General features: G+C 48.0%; 1 protein-coding gene across 2 annotated transcripts in view; it reads right to left on the minus strand.

The window, feature by feature from the left end:
- The window catches only part of CSE1L (chromosome segregation 1 like), a 296,982-nt gene that overhangs the window by 216,564 nt on the left and 57,406 nt on the right, over positions 1–23,012 (minus strand). The window lies entirely within an intron of this gene.

A 23,012-nucleotide genomic window follows, 5' to 3' on the forward strand; every position in this document is an offset into this window, starting at 1 on the left:
ACGGAGTCTTCTAAATATTTAATGAATGACTAAAGTTATATCAATATTTTAGGACTGCATGACCTGGAAAACATTTCAAAAGACATATCCTAACCAATTAAACTAACTTGAAAAACAAGTACAAATCTGCCCCACAGGTTTCCACATACATGCTTTTTATAAGGTCAACATTGCATGCGCAGTCTATTCCGAGATGTATTAAGAGCTTACAATGGCTTAGAATAAGCCCACATCCTATCCATTGGTTGGCTTCATTGGCATTAATTTGCCTGCTTTTTATGTCTGCAATACAGCCTCTTCATGCGGCTGTCCCACCCTTGTTGCATGGACACATTACTTGTGTCCTTCCACTACTCACTTTTCACGTGCTACTTTCATCTTTAGTTCTCCACAAAAGTGCATGTGCTTACAACTGCCTGCCCGTGTACTCCCTCCCATTCTCTGCTACACATGTATTGCTCTTTCTCTGCCCATGTGCTTCTCTCCAACCCCAAGTGATGGGCAACCCTTGTGTGCTTCTCCCCGGATTACTTTACTGTCACTCATGTTCCTCGCTCTCCTTCCTTTCTCCTCTGGCCCTTCTGCTGTCCATCTGCTCCCGCAACCTTGTGTTACTTCTCTCACACACCCCCAACCGTGTTGCTTCCCCGCATATTCAAACCCCATCCTCCATGTTGCTTCTCCCCACCCACGCTTTATTTTTTTTGCCAATTCAACTTGGATCAGTTAACATAAGGAAAAACAGCAAGGCTACAAAATAACTCCCTTTTTGACCAATGCACACAGAATGGGGGACTCTGTACATGATGGCTAAAATCACTGGCAAAGCTAATCGATCCCAAAAGAAATACCTATTAAATTTGCCAATGCTTGTCAAATGGTACAGGGATTTCTAGCTCAAAAAGTAGCAAATTATAGGTTGCACGAACTGAAATGTCAAGAGAAGAGCTGCTTCAACCAATGAAAGAGGAGGGTTTGAAGGGTAGGTATAGCCAGTAAAAGCTGGAGACTTTGTGCAACCCGGACATGAACTTTTTGAACAGCTTAAAGACAGGTAATAGTATTTTTTTTATTCGGGAGTGGCCAATATGGTGGCAGGAGCAGTCGTTTAAAAGCAAGCTCAGTCCTAGCACCAGGGTAATCATGGGAATTCAGCTGTTTCAGTCCCCCCACCCTGCTGGGGACACCGGAGCACAGAGGCACTGCATTCCAAGCCTGCACAGGGACTGGGGCCACCACTGGTGCATGTACTCTGCACACTTCGGAGGCTGCGAGCAGCTTGCATCACTGACCACCGCAGTTGTACCCGAGCCCGCCTGGAGACGGGGTGGAGAATCGGCCCATAGGACTGGGAGGGCTGATGCACCAAGATGGGAGCCCGCACTGAGTCAGAGGCAAGAGGAGGCCACGACCTGGATCGGTGAGTTGGTCCCTGTAGGAGGCTGGCTCAGTTTATGGTGTACACCTATGTTGTGACACCCTATACTGAGTCCAGGCAACCCTTAGTGATAGTAAACAGATGTCCAGGTAGCAAAAGCTCTCTCAGGGTAGCCGAGGCGAGCAGCTGAAGCTTATCCAGGAGAAATGTAAAGCGCTTGCAATACCAAAGTAGTCAGTAACTCGCTCACCAGAAACATTGGTATATCTCCCATTGGAGATATCTACACCCAATATATACACAGAATAACAAGCAGGAATAGTTTATGGGGGGGGGGGGGGGGAAACCATATACTAAGTGGAATGCAAAATAGTAAACCCAACCAAAGTAAGTGGGTAGTTAGCTAGGGGCTGAGGGTAGATGAATATATCAGAGCTAAGTATGGTAAGTGTCCCCAGCAACCAGGAGCAAAGCAGTTACCCATCCCAGTTGTCCCACAGAAACACAGGGAAGTAGTGGCTGGAGTTTGTGTTTCAGGACCCTTCCCAGCACACCCAAGGAAACCAACAGACAGGAAGAAGGTTGGAGAGTGTCCCTGCCCGAGGATATCCAGAAGACAGGAGTACCTTCTCCAGGGGACCGAGTGGCAGAGGGGAGAAGGGACTCTCTCCGACGTCTGTGTAAGCCTCTTATTGTCCAGCTGCTGTCACAAACCGTTTACTAGGCCGGTAGAACCCAGGGACAGATTCAAAATGTGGAGGACCTGAAAAGAAAGGGGACAGAGTCCAGCACCCTCGGAGCTGCCCATGTGGTGCAGGTGGCAATGCTCACCCTCCTAGAGGTGAAGTTCCTGCAAGTCGGTGGAAGAAGTCGAGCTGCAGGGTCCAGGAACTGGGGATCAGGGACGTCAGCTACCTGGCCTAATCAGTGAGATGCTCGCAGGGGCCCTCTGCCCATCTTCTTTCCAAGACGGTACAATCAACCAGCCACCTGGCAGAGCTCTAGAGTAGGAGCTGGACAGGGGGTGGTCACTCAGCTGTCCTTTGTGTAGTTTCGTACCAGAGCAGGAACCAGAGGTTACTGAACAGATGCAAAACGGATTATACAAGGAGGGCATCAAATATGCCCTTTATAGCAGTCTGGTGGCACTAAAGAGGCCACACCACCCTTTAGACACCTAATAAACAGAGGGAGGTCGTCACACCTCTCTCCCTTGTAGGAAATCCTTAGTTCTGCCTCTCTGCCTGAGTCAGGCTCATCAGCAGTAGGGCAGAACAGTGTCTGGTGTAGGCAGCAGCTTGGGTTGGCAGCCAGACCCAGTAAGGCTGCACAGGCAGAAATGCGAGAATCCGTTAAGGAACCCCCAGAGCACAGGGGATCATACTATCACTGGAATCGGTGTAGTTGCAGGATTCCAACATGTTTGATACCAAACATGCCTAGGTTTGGAGAAGCCATTATGTAGTCAGACCACTTGTGTTGATCAGTGTCCACTACAGACCTTGATGTCTTCCCCGCACTTAAAACCCAGGGAATGGAATCTGGGGTTTGTAGGGGTAGCCTGCTCATGCAAGGGTACCCTCATACTTAGTGACATGCATCCTGCCCTTAGGCTGAAGGGCCAACCAGAGGGGTGACTTACAGTGTAATAAGTACAGTGACCAGGATATAAGGCAAGCTTTCCGTGCTGAAAGGGTGCCTGCACCATTTCACGCAGGCTGCAACAGCAGGCCTGCAGACAGTTCACATGGGTGCCCATGGGCAGTACAATAAATGCTGCAGCCCATGGGAGACCCCTGGTGTACCAATGCTCTGGGTACATAAGTACCATATACTAGGGACTGCTCCAGTAAGCCAATTGTGGGTGTAAAAAGCAACCAAATTTAGGGGAGAGAGCACTGGCACTGAGTCCCTGGTTAGCAGGATCCCAGTGAAATACAGTCCAAAACATATTCACATGAGGCAAAAAGAGTGAGGGTACTACAACTAGAACCCAGCTTATTACAGCCCCTCTCCAGCTGGCGTCGCCACAGGGCCCACATGCATGCAGCAGCCACTTGAGAAGCGCCCACACAGACAGAGGCGGAAGGTCCTGTTAAAGACTGCCGCGGAGGCCGCAACTGAGTGGTGAGTCAGTGTAGAAAGCTAGCTTTTTATATAGCATACTAAAATTAGGTATATTGAAGAAAGAGTCCAAGTATTTCCTTGTAAGTGGACAGAGGCTTGCTCTAGCAATCCCTCTTACTGGGTAGTGTGGTCCAGCAGCCTCAGGCTTATTGGAGAAGAGTGTCAGACGTCGGTTATAGGCACAGTCTATATATGATGCAGGACTCCATGAGGAGATCAACACCAAAATTATAAAAATAAGATGTGTCTTTATATAAGGCACCAAAATCATCACAATCAGGCAAGTATGTTTTGAAAGAGAAATTCTACCAGTTTTGAAAAGTCAACAATTTTCTGAAGTTACAATGTTAACCGATGGAGAAAAAGAAATGGTTTCTTACCTGTAACTCCAGTTCTCTCGTAGGGGTATTTCCATGATAGTCATAAGCACTGAATAGTTCCGCGCGCCTGCGGGGACCCCGGAGCACTGTTGTGTAGTATATTCTTAAGTGCAATCATCAGCTCCTTGACAAAAAGGTCTGTGAAAAACACTTAAGAATAACAATGTGCAGCCTATGTGAACAGCTACACAGGCCAAATTGTTAGAAGAAAAAAAACAGTTGTAGTGTAAATTTCACGTTTAAACCTCTATTTATTCTATAAATACATAAATAAATACATTCTCATATTTTATTTACACCTCTCATGAGAATAAAACAATGTAGGGCAGTGTAGCCCATAGGCTGCCATTATACAGAATGAAAATAGAGCTGTGCCTTTAAGAAAGTAAAGTCTTCCTGTTTCCCATCATGCACAGCAAAAGGCAGTTGCCTCAGTTCTTTTTTGGAGGCTATTAACCTGACATGAAGAAAAAACAAAACATTTGTTGGAGTACCAACCTCCATAATATTCATGTTCTATGTCAACTCCACCGGGGAGGAGGGAGGGTTGCTTATGACTATCATGGAAATACCCCTACGAGAGAACTGGAGTTACAGGTAAGAAACCATTTCTTCTCTCGTAGGGGATTTCCATGTATAGTCATAAGCACTGAATAGAGTAGCAAGCCCATCCCCATAACCGCGGTGGAGTAGATATAAGAATACTGAGAAAAACATGAATCATGCAAACAAATTCTTGAGCAAAGCCTGCCCAACCTGAGCATCTGCCCTAGCGTCTGTATCAAGGCAGTAATGCTTAGTAAAGGTATGGACCGACCTCCAAGTGGCAGCCTTGCATATTTCTGCCAAAGGGACATTTCTCATCAAGGCTACAGTAGCTGCTTTCCCTCTGGTAGAGTGGGCTTTTGGCCTACCACCAAGGGATTTGTTTGCTAACTGATAACATAACATTATACATGAAACAATCCACCTGGATAAAGATTGTTTAGATGTACCCAAACCTGTTCTGATTGGGCCATAGTTAATAAAAAGCTGTTGTGATTTTCGTAAGCTTTTTGTCCTGTCCAAGTAAAATTTCAATACTCTCTTTACATCCAGAGAGTGCAGAGTTCTCTCAGCAGGAGTAGCTGGATTCTGAAAGAAAGTCGGTAATGAAATTGTTTGGTTCACATGGAAGTCGGAGACTACCTTAGGTAAAAATTTTGGATGAGTTCTCATTACCACTTTTGCAGAATGAAAAACCGTGTAGGGTTCCTGAGCGCAAAGGGCCTGGATTTCGCTGACCCTACGCGCTGAAGTGATTGCCACCAGAAAAGCAGCTTTCCATGTGAGATGTTGCAGCGATGCCTTATGTATTGGCTCGAATGGCGGCAGCATCAGACGTGATAAGACAACGTTCAGTTCCCATGGAGGAGAAGGCTTTCTAATGGGGGGAAAAACCTTCTTTAAACCTTCTAGGAAATCCTTAATAATCGGAATCCGAAAAAAGGAAGTTTGTGAAGGACTCTTTCTGTATGCTGTGACAGCCGCCAAGTGAACTTTTATTGACGACAGTTGTAAGCCCGATTTTGCCAAACTTAACAAGTATGGCAGGATAGATTGTTCTCCACAGGAAACCGGGTCAATGTTGTTGTGTAAACACCAAATGCAGAATCTCTTCCACTTGCTTGCATAGGCTGATCGTGTGGAAGGGCGCTTTGCTTCCTTCAGAATTTCCATACAATCCTGAGGTAGGTTCAAGTGTCCATATTGCACTAGCTCAGGAGCCATGCTGCCAAACTCAACGATGAGGGGTTGGGATGAGATATCTGCCCTCTGAACTTCGTGAGAAGGTCCGGACGATATGGTAGCCTGATGTGTGGTTTGAGTGACCGGTGAAGAAGGTCTGGGAACCACCACTGGCGTGGCCACTCCGGAGCAATTAGGATCATTTTGGTCTGAACATTGGACAGCTTCTGGAGGACCGCCGGAATCAGGGGAAGCGGTGGAAAGGCGTAAAGAAATGCTCCTGACCAGCTTATCCACAGGGCATTCCCCAGTGTCCCTGGATGGTAATATCTGGAGGCGAAGTTTTGGCATTTTTTGTTTTCTGGGGTTGCGAATAGGTCTGTAGAGGGGGTACCCCAGAGTGCGAAAATGGAATGAACGACGTCGTCGTGTAGTACCCATTCGTGGTTCTCGTCCATTACCCGACTGAGGGCATCCGCTTGAACATTCTGGATGCCGGGCAGGTGAGTTGCCACTAGTGACAGGTTCCTGGCTAGAAGCCAATGACAGATTGTCTGAGCCTCTCTGGATAAAATTCTGGACCTGGTGCCTCCTTGTTTGTTCACGTAGTACATAGTGGCCACGTTGTCTGTCTGGAGAAGGAGAGTTTCCGTTCTCAGAGAGGGAAGGAAGGCTTTGAGCGCAAGGTGGACTGCGCGAAGTTCCAGCAGGTTGATGTGATAGAGACTCTCTCTCTGTGACCACTCGCCTTGGACTCGAAGATGTTCCATGTGCGCCCCCCATCCGATCAGTGACGCATCTGTTACGATGGTTTGAGATGGGGGCCGTTGTTGGAACGGAATCCCCACCAAGAGATTGCTGGGTAAACACCACCACTTGAGGGATTGTAGGGTGTGAGGAGAAAGAAGGACTTTGTTCTCCCAATCGTCCCTCAGTTGACACCACTGATCCTCCAGGTTTTCCTGCAATGGTCTCATATGGAGGCGAGCATTGGGAACCAGATGGATACAAGACGCCATCGAGCCCAGTAGAGAAGCTATTATTCTTGCAGTGGCTTGAGGTCTTTCCTGCAGTTGTTTGCACTTCTGGAGAATCGATAACCGTCGTTCCTCCGAAGGAAACACCTTTCCTAGCCTGGTATCTACAATGGCCCCTAAGTAATGCAACCTCTGAACAGGTGTTGCTGTAGATTTCAGGAGATTGACTTGAAGACCAAGTTTTTGCAGCAGTTGTAGAGTCCATTCGAAATGTTGCTGTGTCTCGAGACAACTGGAGGCCTTTATGAGCCAATCGTCTAGATAGGGGTAGACGAATATTCGCTGTTTCCTCAAGTGGGCGGCTACTACCGCCATGCATTTGGAAAAAGTTCTTGGCGCTGATTTTAGGCCGAAAGGTAGAACTGCAAATTGGTAATGGCGTTTTCCGACAGTGAACCTTAGGAATTTTCGATGTTTCTTGGTTACTGGGATGTGAAAGTAAGCGTCGCAAAGATCTATCGCACATAGCCAGTCGCCCTGACGTAGATGTGGATAAATTTGGTGTAAGGCTAACATCCTGAATTTTTCTTTGCGAATCCATTTGTTTGCTGTCCTCAGATCTAAGATGGGACGAAACTCTTGTTTGTCTTTTTTCGGTACAAGGAAATATCTCGAATAAATCCCCTTCCCTTGCTGGCTGATGGGAACGGGTTCTATGGCTCTTTTTTGCAATAGGATATTGACCTCTAACTGTAGAGCTTCGAGATGGCGGTTGGCTGTTTTGGGTGGAACAGATGGTGGAGGACTGGTGAATCTGAGAGCGTAACCATGTCTCACAATATTCAATACCCAGGCGTCTGTTGTGATGCGTAGCCACTCGTCCAGATGATTTGAGATACTTCCCCCTACCGGAGTGGATAACGGAGGAGGGGGAAGCAAAGATTCAGGGCTTAGACGTGGGAGCCTGTCGAGTTGCCTGAGTTTGAGGTGTTGAACGACCCCTTGTCGACCTTCGCTGAGTAGAGAAACCCCTTTGATACTGCTGTTGTTGCTGTTGCTGGGGGCGCGAAGACATCCAGTGTGGCGACTGATACCGGTGGGTGAAAAGTCGTCGTTGATATGGCCGGAAAACCTTTCTTTGTTCTTTCGGTCTTTCCATCCCTACCGCTTTCAAGGTATCTAGTTCAGCTTTCATTCTAGCCATCTCGTCATCGGCATGAGAACCGAACAAGGTGGAGCCCGAGAAAGGCAGGTTTTGTATTCTCTGCTGCGCTTCAGGTTTGAGTGATGTAAGTCTCAACCATGCATGCCTTCTGAGCGCTATCCCGTGTGCATAATTGTGTGCGGATAGCACCGAAGAGTCAGCTGCAGCACTTATAATTTGGTTAGACACCATGGATCCCTCACCCACGACCTCCAGGAAATCTTCCCTTTTATCCTTAGGAAGATGTTCCGCAAACTGTATTAAAGAGTCCCAGAGGGCACGATCGTACCGCCCTAATAACGCAGTAGCGCTGGCTGCCTTCATCGTGACAGCTGCAGTAGAGCATACTTTTCGTCCTGCAGCATCTATCTTTCTGCTCTCTTTATCTGGAGGTGAAGAAGAAGATGGTGAGGTTGAATGCAGTTTCTTTGCCGCTACTATGACCACCGAATCAGGAACTGGGTCCGACCTCAAGAATAGAGGATCTTGTTCTGGTGGACGATATTTTTTAATAAGTCTGGAAGGAGCAGACTTTGTTGCGGCCGGTGCAAGGAAAATATCCATTGCTGGTTCAAGGAGACCTGGAACCAGTGGAAGCAAAGGTCTGGAAGATGTCCTGTGATGCAAGGTCTCGAAGATCACTGACGTCGATGGGGCAGGTACCGCCAGCGGGATGTTCAGCTTGGTTGCCCCTCGTACTAAGACCTCCTGGAACGTATTCACATCATCTATGGGGGACACTCTCGGGGACGGTGAGTCCGATAGGGTTGGAGAGTAGTCCCGTGTAGACGAAGAAGAACGCCTGTGATGTGAATGCTGAGATCTCTGTGGGTCATGACGGTGTCGAGAGGAAGAAGAGCGTCTAGAGGAATGTCCCGAACGTCTTACAGACCGCGTTGGAGTCCTCAAAACAGACTCTACAGGCGGAGCCGGAAGAGGCGCCGTAGGTGTTACCGGCGTCTGTGGCAATGGTGATTGTCGAGGAGAGAGTTGTGGAGACGCTGGAAGGAGGATGATTGAAGCCGAGGATTCTGAGGTTGTATAAACCCTCCTAGGTCTTTTTGATTGTCTCGACGTCGACACACTCCTCGACGTCGAAGTACGGTGACGGCGAGTGTCCTTCGCCGTCGATTCTTCTCGCCGTTGAGAATCTCTCGACGACGACCCTCGACGTCGCCGTGATGACGGTGAACGTCTACGACGTCGAGCACCCCTCGACGTTGATCGATCTCGCCGTTTCGACGGCGAACCGGATTCAGATCTCCTCGACGTGGAACGTCCTCGCCGTGTCGACGGTGACCCAGATCTCGACGGCGAAAGTCCACGCCGTCTCGACGGCGAAATCGTCGTCGACGGCGAGCGATGTCTCTTTCTCGCCGGCGAACCACTCCTCGACGGCGAGCATGTTGGCGCCGTTCCTTGCCTCGACGTCGACGCCCTCGACGTCGTCGGAGACCTGTGCCGTTTTTGAGCCGGTCTGGTCGGAGTTATAGAGGAACCAGTGTGAGCCCTGGTAGAAGACTGACCTTCTCCTCGCTCTGTGGTAGAATGACCACTTTTCCTCCTGTCCTCTTTCGCCTGGAGTCGGATCTTCTCCCTGTCACGAAGGGTCCTTCTGGAGAAGGTTTTGCAGATGTCACACGACTCCGGTTTGTGGCTGGATGGAAGGCAAATTATGCAGACCCGATGTGGATCTGTTTTGGCCTTTTTTCTGCCACAAGAAGGACATTTGTCAAACAGTGAAGGCATTTCTGAAGTAGAAAAACCTCAAAATTCTGTCAGAATCTAACAGAAAAAAGCAGAAAATTATCACTCAATGTTAAAAACGTCGAGTGAAAATGAAATTCAAAAGATTTTAAATGAATTTCTGTCACAAAAGGATTTTGTGAGGTAGAGCTCAATGCTTCAGGGTCCTGTCAGAAAGGAGCCGGAAAAAAGAACTGAGGCAACTGCCTTTTGCTGTGCATGATGGGAAACAGGAAGACTTTACTTTCTTAAAGGCACAGCTCTATTTTCATTCTGTATAATGGCAGCCTATGGGCTACACTGCCCTACATTGTTTTATTCTCATGAGAGGTGTAAATAAAATATGAGAATGTATTTATTTATGTATTTATAGAATAAATAGAGGTTTAAACGTGAAATTTACACTACAACTGTTTTTTTTCTTCTAACAATTTGGCCTGTGTAGCTGTTCACATAGGCTGCACATTGTTATTCTTAAGTGTTTTTCACAGACCTTTTTGTCAAGGAGCTGATGATTGCACTTAAGAATATACTACACAACAGTGCTCCGGGGTCCCCGCAGGCGCGCGGAACTATTCAGTGCTTATGACTATACATGGAAATCCCCTACGAGAGAAACATGTACTACAAACAGGTACTCAGAAGCGACTTACGGGACAAATCTACTACCTAAGGTGAGTATAGGGCAAAGTCCTAGGCCACATCAATAGGTCACCTCGGGAAGCCTGGTGCTGAGGTGCAGTTCAGCTTCAGGTGCCCTGTGGAAGTCAATGGGGATTCGTCCGGTCAGAAAGATGCTGCAGGTTGGGAATGGCGGGCCAGTCCAGCCGAATCAAAAAGGGGGTTCAGGTCGCCTTGTGTTCGGTGACGTGAGAATACCTTTGGTCCTCATCTCCTGGGGCCAGGGTGGCCATGTGCAGAGGTGTCCTGAAGCATCGGGTCTCTGTCACCTGGAGGCAGTTGTGGTAGAGAAGGCCTGCACAAAGAGCCTGCAGGCTGGGACTGGGGGGGTACAGTCCGGCTAAACCAACAAGTGGGCTCAGGTCTCGCAAGAATCGGGTACTGTAGGAAGTTTGCTCTGTATTGAAAATGTCACTTACCCAGTGTACATCTGTTCGTGGCATCAGTCGCAGTAGATTCGCATGTTCTGCAATAGCTCGCCATCTGGTGTTGGGCCGGAGTGTTACAAGTTGTTTTTCTTCGAAGAAGTCTTTCGAGTCACGGGACCGAGTGACTCCTCCTTTTGTCTCCATTGCGCATGGGCGTCGACTCCATCCTCGATTGTTTTTCCCCGCAGAGGGTGAGGTAGGAGTTGAATTGTAGTAATAGTGCCCATGCAATGGAGTGACTAAGTATGCACTTATTTAAGGTTGAGATGATACATATATAAATAATTGAAGGTAACTTCCAAACTGCTACAGGCTCCCGGGGAGGCGGGTGGGCACATGCGAATCTACTGCGACTGATGCCACGAACAGATGTACACTGGGTAAGTGACATTTTCAGTTCGATGGCATCTGTCGCTGTAGATACGCATGTTCTGCAATAGACTAGTAAGCAGTTATTTCCCCAAAAGCGGTGGATCAGCCTGTAGGAGTGGAAGTAGTCTGAAATAATGTCCTTAATACAGCTTGACCTACTGTGGCTTGTTGTGCGGATAACACGTCTACACAGTAGTGCTTGGTGAATGTGTGAGGCGTAGACCATGTGGCTGCCTTACATATTTCTTGCATTGGGATGTTTCCTAGAAAGGCCATGGTAGCACCTTTCTTTCTGGTTGAGTGTGCCCTTGGTGTAATGGGCAGCTGTCGTTTAGCTTTAAGGTAGCAGATTTGGATGCATTTAACTATCCATCTGGCTATACCTTGTTTTGAAATTGGGTTTCCTGCATGAGGTTTTTGAAATGCAATAAAGAGTTGTTTAGTCTTTCTGATGTTCTTTGTTCTGTCAATGTAATACATTAATGCTCTTTTGACATCTAATGTATGTAGTGCCCTTTCAGCTACGGTATCTGGCTGTGGAAAGAACACCGGAAGTTCCACTGTTTGATTTAGATGGAACGGTGAAATAACCTTTGGCAAAAATTTAGGATTGGTCCTTAGGACGACTTTATTTTTGTGTAGTTGTATAAAAGGTTCCTGTATAGTAAACGCCTGAATCTCGCTTACTCTTCTCAGGGAAGTAATGGCGATGAGAAATGCCACCTTCCAGGTTAGGAACTGTATGTCGCAGGAGTGCATGGGTTCAAAAGGTGGACCCATAAGTCTAGTTAGGACAACATTTAGGTTCCATGAAGGAACAGGTAGTGTTCTTGGTGGTATAATTCTCCTAAGGCCCTCCATGAATGCTTTAATGACTGGTATTTTATATAGGGAAGTTGAATAGGTAGTCTGCAGGTATGCAGATATTGCTGCAAGGTGAATCTTAATGGAAGAGAAAGCTAGGTTAGATTTTTGTAAGTGAAGCAAGTAACCCACTACATGTTCTGGAGTTGTGTGTAATGGTTGTATTTGATTAATATGGCAGTAGCAAACAAACCTCTTCCATTTACTTGCATAGCAGTGCCTGGTGGATGGCCTTCTTGCTTGTTTTATGACTTCCATACATTCTTGGGTAAGTTGTAAGTGCCCGAATTCTAGGATTTCAGGAGCCAGATTGCTAGATTCAGCGATGCTGGATCTGGGTGTCTGATCTTTTGGTTGTGCTGTGTCAACAGATCTGGCCTGTTGGGCAATTTGATGCAGGGTACCACTGATAGGTCTAGCAGCGTTGTGTACCAGGGTTGCCTTGCCCAAGTTGGTGCTATCAATATGAGTTTGAGTTTGCTTTGACTGAGTTTGTTTACCAGGTAAGGAAGGAGAGGGAGAGGAGGAAAAGCGTAAGCAAATATCCCTGACCAGTTCATCCATAGGGCATTGCCTTGGGATTGTTTGTGTGGGTATCTGGATGCGAAGTTTTGGCATTTTGCGTTCTCCCTTGTCGCAAACAAGTCTATCTGAGGTGTTCCCCAGAGTTTGAAATAAGTGTTCAGTATTTGGGGGTGAATTTCCCATTCGTGGACCTGTTGGTGATCTCGAGAGAGATTGTCTGCGAGTTGATTTTGTATCCCTGGTATAAACTGTGCAATTAGGCGAATTTGGTTGTGAATTGCCCAATGCCAAATTTTTTGTGCTAACATGCTTAACTGCGTGGAGTGCGTCCCTCCCTGCTTGTTTAGATAATACATTGTTGTCATGTTGTCTGTTTTGACGAGAATGTATTTGTGAACTATTATTGGTTGGAAAGCTTTTAGTGCTTGAAAAACTGCAAGAAGTTCTAGGTGATTGATATGCAGTTTTGTTTGATGTACGTTCCATTGTCCTTGTATGCTGTGTTGATCGAGGTGTGCTCCCCACCCTGTCATGGAAGCATCTGTTGTTATTACGTATTGTGGCACTGGGTCTTGGAAAGGCCGCCCCTTGTTTAAATTTATGTTGTTCCACCACAGAAGCGAGAGGTAAGTTTGGCGGTCTATTAACACCAGATCTAGAAGGTGACCCTGTGCTTGAGACCACTGTGATGCTAGGCATTGTTGTAAGGGCCTCATGTGCAGTCTTGCGTTTGGGACAATGGCTATGCATGATGACATCATGCCTAGGAGTTGTAATACCATCTTTGCTTGTATCTTTTGTGTTGGATACATGCGTTGTATGATGGTGTTGAAATTTTGAATTCTTTGTGGACTTGGAGTGGCTACTCCTTTTGATGTGTCTATTATGGCTCCCAGGTATTGTTGTACCTTGCGTGGCCGAATCTTGGATTTTGTGAAATTGACGGTGAACCCTAGTTTGAAGAGGGTTTGTATGATATGATTTGTGTGATTTGAGCACTCTATTAACGAATGGGCCTTGATTAGCCAGTCGTCTAGATATGGGAACACATGTATTTGCTGCCTTCTGATGTGTGCAGCGACTACCGCTAGACATTTGGTAAAGACTCTTGGTGCGGTTGTTAATCCGAAAGGCAGTACCTTGAATTGGTAATGTATTCCTTTGAATACAAACCTTAGGTATTTCCTGTGCGATGGGTGAATTGGTATATGGAAATAAGCATCCTTGAGGTCTAAAGTTGCCATGTAGTCGTGCAGCTTTAGCAATGGCAATACTTCTTGTAGTGTGACCATGTGGAAGTGGTCTGATTTGATGAAAGTGTTGACTACTCTGAGGTCTAGGATTGGTCTCAGTGTTTTGTCCTTCTTTGGTATCAGAAAGTACAGTGAGTAAACTCCTGTGTTTATTTGTGTGTTTGGCACTAATTCGATTGCATTCTTTTGCAATAGTGCCTGCACTTCTATCTCTAGGAGATTGGAATGGTGTGTTGTTAAATTTTGTGCTTTTGGTGGTATGTTTGGAGGGAACTGTAGAAATTCTATGCAGTAACCATGTTGGATAATTGCTAGAACCCAAGTGTCTGTAGTGATTTTCTCCCATGCTCTGTAATAATGACCTATTCGTCCCCCCACTGGTGTTGTGTGGAGGGGGTGAGTGACATGTGAGTCACTGTTTAGTAGTAGGGGTTTTGGGGCTTTGGAATCTTCCTCTATTTCTAGGGAATTGCCCTCCTCTATATTGTCCCCGAAAACCTCCTCTATACTGTCCTTGGTAACTGGACGGTGTGGCTTGTGAGGTGCTGGCTTGTGTGCTTTGACCCCGAAACCCCCCTCGAAAGGGCGTTTTACGGAATGAGCTGTAATTCCCTCTGCTCTGCGGGGAGTAGAGTGCGCCCATGGCTTTGGCAGTGTCCGTATCTTTTTTGAGTTTCTCAATCGCTGTGTCCACTTCTGGACCGAACAGTTCTTTTTCATTAAAAGGCATATTGAGAACTGCTTGTTGAATCTCTGGTTTAAATCCAGACGTTCGGAGCCATGCATGCCTTCTGATAGTTACAGATGTATTAATTGTCCGTGCAGCTGTATCTGCAGCGTCCATGGAGGAGCGGATCTGGTTGTTGGAGATGGCCTGTCCCTCCTCAACCACTTGTTTTGCCCTATTTTGGAAGTCCTTGGGCAGATGTTCAATGAGATGTTGCATCTCGTCCCAGTGGGCTCTGTCATAGCGCGCAAGTAGTGCCTGGGAGTTCGCGATGCGCCACTGGTTTGCAGCTTGTGCTGCGACTCTTTTACCAGCTGCATCAAACTTGCGGCTTTCTTTATCTGGGGGTGGTGCATCTCCAGATGTGTGAGAGTTGGCCCTTTTCCTAGCTGCTCCTACAACAACAGAGTCTGGTGGCAGCTGTGTTGTGATGAAAGCCGGGTCTGTAGGAGGCGGCTTATACTTTTTTTCCACCCTTGGTGTGATTGCCCTACTTTTGACCGGGTCCTTAAATATGTCTTTTGCGTGCCGGAGCATACCAGGGAGCATAGGCAGGCTTTGGTAGGAGCTGTGGGTGGAGGAGAGTGTGTTGAACAGGAAATCATCCTCGACCTGTTCTGAGTGGAGGCTTACGTTGTGAAATTGTGCTGCTCTAGCCACCACCTGAGAGTACGCGGTGCTGTCTTCTGGTGGAGATGGTTTTGTAGGGTATGCCTCTGGGCTGTTATCTGACACTGGGGCGTCGTATAGGTCCCATGCGTCCTGGTCTTGGTCACCCTGGCTCATGGTGGTGTGAGCTGGGGAGTGTGATGGCGTTTGTGCTGGTGAAACGTTAATCACGGGCGGAGGAGAGGGTGGTGGTGTAACTCTTTTCACCACTTTTGGTTGTGGTACTTGTTCCGCCTGGAACTCCAACCTTCTCTTTCTCCTAATGGGGGGAAGGGTGCTTATTTTTCCTGTCCCCTGCTGAATGAAGATACGCTTTTGCGTATGGTCCGCATCAGTTGCTTGTAGCTCTTCCTCAAACCTATGCTTCTGCATTTGGGAGGTTAGCGAGTGCTCTTCTGTATAAGAGCCTGAAGCTGGGTCGCTTGCAGTTTGTTTCGGCGTCGAAACTGTGTCTGCGTGTTTTTTCGGCTCCGAGGTGACTTTTTTCCTTTTCGGTGCCGAAACCTCTCGGCGTCGATCTGTTTCGGTGCCGCTGTCTCGGCGTCGAGCCGTGTCTACACCGGCATCTCGGTGTCGAGGCTTGTCTCCAGCACTTTCTCGGTCCCGAGAAGGCTGCGTGCCGGTGTCTCGACCGGAGTCGGACGATCTCGGCACTGTTTGGGCCTTTTTCGGTGCCGACGGTCGGTCACCGATTTTATGGGTTGAGCCATGGCCTGGTGGCAGTGGCGTCCCCTGGGCCTTGTAAATGTTTCTTTGTGTGGTTTTCGACGTCTTACTCACGGTTTGTGTATCGTCGAATCCTTCGGAGTCTGAGTCTTGGATCGAGAAGGTACCTTCCTCTTCCTGTTCCTCGAACTCCCGATGGGCTGTCGGTGCGGACGCCATTTGAAGTCTTCTGGCTCGACGGTCTCGGAGTGTTTTTCGGGACCGGAACGCACGACAGGCCTCGCAGGTGTCTTCGCTGTGCTCAGGTGACAGGCACAGGTTGCAGACCAAGTGTTGGTCTGTGTAGGGGTATTTATTGTGGCATTTGGGGCAGAATCGGAACGGGGTCCGTTCCATCGGCGTTCCTCAGCACGCGGTCGGGCCGACCAGGCCCCGACGGAGGATCGAAAAACTACCCCGAAGGGCACCGGAGCTCTTCGATCTTCGATGCGGTGTTGAATCTAAGTACGCCGATCCCGAACGCAACAATACCGACGAAAATCTTCCGAAATTAACTATTTTTTCCGTTCCGAAACTCGGAGCGACAGGAACACGTCCGAACCCGATGGCGGAAAAAAAACAATCGAGGATGGAGTCGACGCCCATGCGCAATGGAGACAAAAGGAGGAGTCACTCGGTCCCGTGACTCGAAAGACTTCTTCGAAGAAAAACAACTTGTAACACTCCGGCCCAACACCAGATGGCGAGCTATTGCAGAACATGCGTATCTACAGCGACAGATGCCATCGAACATACTATTTCATAGTAGGAAATAGTGTGCACAGAGTCCAAGGGTTCCCCTTAGAGGTAAGATAGTGGAAAAAAGAGATAATTCTAATGCTCTATTTTGTGGTAGTGTGGTCGAGCAGTAGGCTTATCAGAGGGTAGTGTTAAGCATTTGTTGTACACACACACACACAGGCAATAAATGAGGAACACACACTCAAAGACTTACTCCAGGCCAATAGGTTTTTGTATAGAAACATATCTTTTCTTCGTTTATTTTAAGAACCACAGGTTCAAGATTTATAAGTAATACTTCAAATGAAAGTTATTACACTCAGGTATTCTAGGAACTTTGAATAATCACAATAGCATGTACAGTTTTGACAAAAATGGCAATAAGCTATTTTAAAAGTGGACACTGCAAAAAATCAACAGTTCCTGGGGGAGGTAAGTAATTGTTTAGTTTTGCAGGTAAGTAAAACACTTACAGGGTTCAGAGTTGGGTCCAAGGTAGCCCACCGTTGGGGGTTCAGAGCAACCCCAAAGTTTCCACACCAGCAGCTCAGGGCCGGTCAGGTGCAGAGGTCAAAGTGGTGCCCAAAACACATAGGCTTCAATGGAGAAGGGGGTGCCCCGGTTCCAGTCTGCCAGCAGGTAGGTACCCGCGACTTTGGAGGGCAGACCAGGGGGGGGGGGTTTTGTAGGGCACCGGGGGGGGACAAGTCAGCACAAAAAAGTACACCCTCAGCGGCACGGGCGGCCGGGTGCAGAGTGCAAACAGGCGTCAGGTTTGCAATGGAGTTCAATGGGAGACCCAGGTGTCTCTTCAGCGAAGCAGGCAGGCAAGGGGGGGGGGCTCCTCGGGGTAGCCACCACCTGGGCAAGGGAGAGGGCCACCTGGGGGTCGCTTCTGCACTGGAGGTCGGATCCTTCAGGTCCTGGGGGCTGCGGGTGCAGTGTCTTTACCAGGTGTCGGGTTCTTAGAAGCAGGCAGTCACGGTCAGGGAGAGCCTCTGGATTCCCTCTGCAGGTGACGCGGGGGGGTCAACTCTGGCTACTCACAGGCTCGCAGTCACCGGGGAGTCCTCCCTGTAGTGTTGTTCCTCCGCAGGTCGAGCCAGGGGTGTCGGTGCAGAGTGGAAAGTCTCACGCTTCCGGCGGGAAACATGGGGTCTTTAAAGTTGCTTCTTTGTTGCAGAAAGTTGCAATTTCTTGAACAGGGCCGCTGTTCTCGATAGCTTCTTGGTCCTTTAGATGCAGGGTAGTCCTCTGAGGCTTCAGAGGTCGCTGGTCCCTGTTGGATGCGTCGCTGGTGCAGTTTTCGTCGAAGTAGGGAGACAGGCCGGTGGGGCTGGGGCCAACTCAGTTGTCGTCTCCGTCTTCACTGCAGGGCTTCAGGTCAGCAGTCCTTCTTTAGGTTGCAGGAATCTCTCTTCCTCGGTTCTGGGAGCCCCTAAATACTGAATTTAGGGGTGGGTTTAGGTCTCGGAGGGCAGTAGCCAATGGCTACTGTCCTTGAGGGTGGCTACACCCTCTTTGTGCCTCCTCCCTGTGGGGAGGGGGGGGCACATCCCTAATCCTATTGAGGGAATCCTCCTACAAGATGGAGGATTTCTAAAAGTAAGAGTCACCTCAGGACACCTTAGGGGCTGTCCTGACTGGGGGGTGGTGACTCCTTGTTTTTCTCATTATCTCCTCCAGCCTTGCCGCCAAAAGTGGGGGCAGTGGCTAGAGGGGCGGGCATCTCTAGCTTGGATGCCCTGTGGCGCTGTAGCAAAGGGGGTGAGCCATTGAGGCTCACCGCCAGGTGTTACAGTTACTGCAGGGGGAGGTGAGAAGCACCTCCACCCAGTACAGGCTTTGTTCCTGGCCACAGAGTGACAAAGGCACTCCCCATGTGGCCAGCAACATGTCTGGTGTGTGGCAGGCTGGCAAAAACTAGTCAGCCCACACTGGAAGTTGGGTAGGTTTTCAGGGGGCATCTCTAAGATGCCATCTGGGTGTATTTTTACAATAAAGTGCACACTGGCATCAGTGTGCATTTATTGTGCTGAGAAGTTTGATACCAAACTTCCCAGTTTTCAGTGTAGCCATTATGGTGCTTTGGAGTTCGTGTTTGACAGACTCCCAGACCATAGACTCTTATGGCTACCCTGCACTTACAATGTCTAAGGTTTTGCTTAGACACTGTAGGGGGTTAGTCCTCATGCACATATGCCCTCACCTGTGGTATAGTGTACCCTGCTTTAGGGCTGTAAGGCCTGCTAGAGGGGTGACTTACCTATGCCACAGGCAGTGTGAGGTTGGCATGGCACTGAGGGGAGTGCCATGTCGACTTAGTCATTTTCTCCCCACCAGCACACACAAGCTGGCAAGCAGTGTGTATGTGCTGAGTGAGGGGTCCCCAGGGTGGCATAAGACATGCTGCAGCCCTTAGAGACCTTCCCTGGCATCAGGGCCCTTGGTACCAGGGGTACCAGTTACAAGGGACTTACCTGGGTGCCAGGGTTGTGCCAATTGTGGAGACAAAGGTACAGTTTAGGGAAAGAACACTGGTGCTGGGGCCTGGTTAGCAGGGTACCAGCACACTTTCAAATCAAATCTTAGCATCAGCAAAGGCAAAATGATAGGGGGGTAACCATGCCAAGGAGGCATTTCCTTACACTGTCCAACCTGGGGAGTTCCAGTGCCATTACATCCGTCTCTTGGAGATGGACAAAGTGTACCTGAAGTCTCCATAGGTAAGACTAGGCCGTGTCGCTTGACATGTGATCCCATTCATCTCACTTTCAAAGTGAGAAGCTTATATTCCTGTAGCACCATGTGTAGATAAGCCTGAGTTTTGCAGCATGGGCGTCTTCTAGATTGCCATTCTATCCGTAAATCCTGTCTTCTAGTGGCTGGAGTTGGAAAGTGCTACGTGTTTTGAGCTTACTTTTTTTTTTTTTATGGGTGTTTGTGTGTGGGACTAGATCTATATGGCCTGGGCTACAAACCCTTTGTGTGTATGAAAACTCTGATTATTTTGTCCTGCCATGAAGATCAGAGGTGCTTTGCAGACTGCAGAGAAAATGGAGCAGCAGAGAGATGCAAGAAAGGAAGCCTACCAGAAGCATCAAGGAGATAGGTTGTGCGAAAGAATGTTGCATATTGTACAAAAGAATGGTGCATGAGGGGGTAATCTTGAGCCAAGCAGCTTGTTTGACATTTCCTACATTATTCCTCATGGAAAAAAGCAAGCACACTTTGCCCGCCTGTAGGAAGCTGGCTCTCTATATAGTATACCAAAAAGAGGTATGCTGTAAACATGATTGAACTGGAACAGCGAGCCAAAGACAACCGCACCTCCCCCTTGTTCACTGTGTGCCTTTAAGTTGTGCTCCCAACCTCAGCACCTGCTGCTCCAAAGGTGCGACCAAACGGGTCCAATGTTGCATATTAGAGATGGAGGGGCATCAATAAAATTTCCCAAAAATTTTAACATCCAAGTATGTTGCTCCAATATAGCTTTTATTAGCTTCAATGTTCCTTATGGAAATCGGCCAACGCATTTCGTTCACCATCCGTGAACTTCAACAGGGCAATGTAATAAGATTGTGAATCACGCAGCCATAAGCCGTTGTTAAACCCACTTTCCAAACACTCACTGCGACATCATAGAGAAAAGAGGTATGTTGTGTAAAGAGTTCAGGTATTCTTTATAAGTGGAAAGGGGCGTGCTCCAGCAATCCCAAGGTGCTCTATCTGTAGTAGTGTGGTCGAGCAGTTTTTGTGAATGCAACAAACATTCCTCTCGGATAACCCTGAGTCAATAACTAATAAACTCAATAAGGAGATCCACACCAATGTAGAAAAAAAAACCTGTATTTTTATATATTTTTTTAACACAAAAACTTTGTACTTAGGTAAGTAGTTTTCGAGTTATCTCTTTTGGAGTTTAAAGAAATGCGCTTGTTCCTCTAAAGCAGTAATGTTCTCTTATGGGAAAGAAACATACTGCATATGGGTACTGATCTTGTGGGTCTTGGGCACACAGGGACACAGTCAGTTCACGACAATTCAGGTTTTGGGGCTCATGTGCAGTGGGGTTTTGTCAGGTGAGGTCACGCTGTGGGAGGCTCATCACAATTTTTTGTTGCCTACAAAAACAGGCTGCAGACAGGGACTGGATGACCAGTCTGGGCAAACCCAAAGGGGTGGGGTTGGGGGAAGGGGTGGGGGTGGGGGGGGTTGTTTCAGCTGTGGATGGTCTTGGGACCCCTTGAGCACTGTTTGGTCCACTTATCAGGCTGTGAAGCTCTGGTGCAGTGGTGCTTTCAGGTGTCCATCATGACTTTACAGAGACTCTTGCATTTCCTGTTGTCCTGCAGAAACAGGCTATAGGGGGGTGACTGGGAGGCCATTATGGCGAAACCCTAGGTGAGGCTCAGCTCTTGAAGGTTTCTGTGCCTCAGGGGCACTGACAGCTCACTGCGGCTTGGGGTGGTGGACGGGTGGGGGAGGTGAGGGGGGGGTAGACTCCTGCTCTGCAGACTCCTACATCCTGTAGAAAGGGGGTACTCCCATTACTCAGCGGTACATGCATTACACTACAGACTGGACACAATATTTGGCTTGCCTGCTTTGGTTACCCAGTACGCATGTGCACAATATTTAGGACATACCTTATCAGACCACACCACATTACGGATCTCACTCAGATGGGGGAGGCCTAGACAGAAGATCTCTACCTGGTGCCTGCCCTCATCTGCATTAAATGATGCGGGATTCAGCTCACAGATAAGTGACACCAAAGAATGATACTTCCAAGAAAATGAGGGCACGGTTTCTGATGCCCTGCATGAACCGGATGCGTTCAAGGTGGTCCTGAGGGAGTTGTGCCTTAAGGTGGCTTTTAGTGTATTGAAAGGCCCAACAGCAGAAGTGCCAGAGACGGAAGACTGCATTGGGATGCTTCATAAAGAATGTCTGCCTAACCATGACAGTCACACACCACTGACTGACTTACGGAGAGATTATAGGGCACAGGTGGATAGACTAAGGTTCAGCTGCAGTGGCAGAATTTACAAGTGGAATAAGCCGGATGATAATTGGCGTGGATAGCTGATGTCTGACTCCCAACAGGGAGTCTAGTTAACACAGGGACTGAGATCAACAAAGCATTTAAGGAATACTATGGGGGGGGATTGTAGAGGGAGTCTACAAAGGTGACGAAAGACAGAGTCTCCAAGTATTTAGAGTATATTATAACCTCCATGGTCTGCCTCCTTCAACAGCAAGAACTGGAAAGCCAGGTAACCTTGGAGGAAGTGACGGGTGATAGCACAGATAATATGTGGGAAGGTGCCAGGCACAGACAGATTCCCAATCTAATTCTATCCTCATTATCAAGCCCAATTGGCACCTAGGTTACTAAAGGTATAGGAGGAAGCGGTGGCCTGTGGATCACTCCCAAACTCCAGGAGAGAGGTATTGATAGTTGTGCTCCCTAAATCTGGCTGTGGCCCTCTGAATGTAACATACCTTCGCCATGTACCCCTTCCAAATCTTGATTACAAGGTGCTCAGCAAGTTCTTAGCCAACAGATTGACTGAGGTAGTTCACTCAGTGCACCCAGACCAGAGTGGTTTCATGCTAGGGCATAACATATTCCTCAGCCTAAGATGATTACTCCATACTATGAACTGGGCAAAACATACAGAGACAGGTTTGGGCCGCATCCCTTGACATATAGAAGGCGTTTGACACCCTAGGATGGCCCTATCTTATCAAGGTCATGAGATATAAGGGATTAGGACCGCCCTTCCTTAGACAGGTGGCACTATTGTACACTAGGTTGGTAGTCAGGAACGTACTGAAGGAGTAATATCTGACCCTTTCCCAATGGCTAGGGGCATTTGCCCTGACAATAGATCCACTGACATGCTTACTATGGAACAGAGCACTGCAGTGGGCTCACAATACCATGACATCCCTAGATCATATACCTGTATGCAGATGACACACTTGTTTACCTGAAAGCAGACCCTACAGTGCTGCCGGGAGGTATGACAGTACTAGAAGATTTTGGGAAAATGTCAGGGCTCTGCATCAATTGGGATAAGTCCTGCTTATTCTCCTTGACACCACTGACTGATGATCAGAGGGATGCGCTGCCAAATGAAGGTCTGACCTGGCAGTTTGACTTCATCAACTATTTGGGGGTGCAAGTATATTATAAGGAAAATGCCATGATAGTAGGAAACATGGGGAGGGAGGTGGCCTCTGTCGTTCACACTCCTTTTTGGACTGGGTAGCAGTTATCCCCGATGGACAGGATGGCTTTCTCCAAAATTATGTTATTGCCCAGATTGTTGTACTTGTTCGAGGAACTGCAGGGTACACTGACAAACCTGATAAGGAGCGATGTGGCCCTTAGTAAGTTATATGCTCCCTTAGAAGAGGGACGATTAAGGGCTCTCTGCCGAGTTTCAGTGGCCGATGCGAGGGTTAGAAGGTGCACCTCCAATGTAATTCACAGGG

The sequence above is a fragment of the Pleurodeles waltl genome, chromosome 7 (assembly GCF_031143425.1).
Source record: "Pleurodeles waltl isolate 20211129_DDA chromosome 7, aPleWal1.hap1.20221129, whole genome shotgun sequence".
In the NCBI taxonomy this organism is placed as follows: Eukaryota; Metazoa; Chordata; class Amphibia; order Caudata; family Salamandridae; genus Pleurodeles; species Pleurodeles waltl.